This window comes from Leptinotarsa decemlineata, unplaced genomic scaffold (assembly GCF_025532065.1).
Source record: "Leptinotarsa decemlineata unplaced genomic scaffold, Ldec_3_MD MMD2_tig00026307_RagTag_RagTag, whole genome shotgun sequence".
In the NCBI taxonomy this organism is placed as follows: Eukaryota; Metazoa; Arthropoda; class Insecta; order Coleoptera; family Chrysomelidae; genus Leptinotarsa; species Leptinotarsa decemlineata.
Window position 1 is genome coordinate 8856294 of NW_027412681.1, and position 1873 is coordinate 8858166.

The following is a 1873-nucleotide window of genomic DNA, read 5'->3' on the forward strand; positions in this document are numbered from 1 at the left end:
GGGTCGCAGAGATGAATAGGAAATGTTTACAAATAATTAAGACAGGTTGGGAGGCTGAATGAAAGCGAGAATGAGGTACGGAATGGACATAGAATGATGAGAGAAGGGGTCGCATGAGTTTGCAAACATGCGACCTGTTGATCGTAGAGGGAAGGTTAGAAAGAGTTAGAGCGAAAGTGGTACTATGTTCGGCCAAATGCCAGACCTTGGAAGACAAAGGATGGGTATTTTACAATGAGAGCAAGGCAGATGGATAGACCACCTGTGCTCACTATGAGGAGTAGAGTGATCGAGTTAAATGTACCCCAAAATCGTGGTCGAGTTGTGAAGTTACTTTTTATCAACCTCATGAAATAGGAGCAGAAGCGAATGACCACAGTCGCTGGCAGACTAAGAAGAAATAGTATGTCAGTAGATAATTGTATGGTAGTTATAAAGCCTGCGATATTGTATGGTGTACAAGTGGTGGAAGGTAAGAACGAACGAAACGAGAATGGCAAAACAGGTGTTAACCGCGCAGGAGCTTTTTCTGTTGTGGGTCGTACCGAAAAATCGCTAGCGCGACTTCGACTGTATTCCCGCGATTCCTCCTTACCCCTGGAATTCGCGGCCAGATATCAAGAGTGGAAGAGTATCGGCGTGCCAGAAGTGAATGCGAAGTAGGTTACTGGAAGAAACGGAGGATATGATCGAGGTATAGGTGGACGCTGGTAGGAAGGATGACGAAAGAATGAGTGTAGCCTGGGCCTACTAATAATGGAAAGTGTGTAGTATAAGAGTGGAGGGAATGGCCTGAAAAAAATGACCTGGAACTGGGAGCTATAAAGAGGGTAATTGAGGACAATTGCCAAAACGAATGAGGTTGATCAGCGTCTTTCAAAAAAGGAAAAGTAACAAACGGCGGCTAGAGCGCCCAATCTCGCCGAAACACTTAGGAGTCGAGATGATGCTAAGTGTATTGAATGGAGACGAATGAATGAAGGAAATGAGAAAGTGCATGAAGAAGAGGACTAAATGAAGGAGCTGTGGGTTCTCCCACCTGACATACAGCAAAACAAATGAAAGAAAACGACATTATGAGAAAGGTAGGGTTACCTATGGACGGTACAGGTAGGTTAAAAATAGGTTAGCTCTGCCATGGAAGACAGTACAACTGGTAACGGAGCACAATAACTTTACGGAGTATCTGTTCAGATTTGGACAGGGTCAGGTAGCGACGCGGTGGGTGAAACGGAGAGGGAGATTGAGACGAGAAGTGGACGAGATAGGATCAGTACAATTGAAGAAAAAACGAGCAGTAGATGGAGTGTAAATTTGTGAAAGAGAAAGCTGATTGTGTTGTTGACGATGAAGAAGGGTTGCTTTAATGGCTCTATCTCAGCCTGTCCTTGACGAATCAGATGAGAATTAATCATATTCATACTTATGAATATGATAAAATTAAGTCGATTAATTTTGGCCCATTTCGAGGCTAATGATTTATTTCTTGGACTTTTTATTTTCCTTTGTTTTATTGTTTTCAAACAAATTATGTAATATTACTTTTGAATTTTGAAGGGATTGGAAGTACGATTAGAAAATTGAGATATTTTGGTAAATATTGGTATAACTTAATGAAAAAGGAAGGTCTTTTTTCCTCGCTGATTTCCAACTCAACATGGGAGTGTTTCTGGCGCCCGTATATCGAAAGGTAATGAAGCGGAGGCTTCAGTAGTTAGATGTTATTTGTACATTCAATGGTTTACGGGATAGAGAAACGCTGCATGCCGCGGCAAGTGTTTCATCTTCTGTTGTACTTCAAGTACAATAAATTCTCAACGAGTACCGCAGTTATGATTCGCAGACGATCTCATATTTATAAAAACGATAAAAG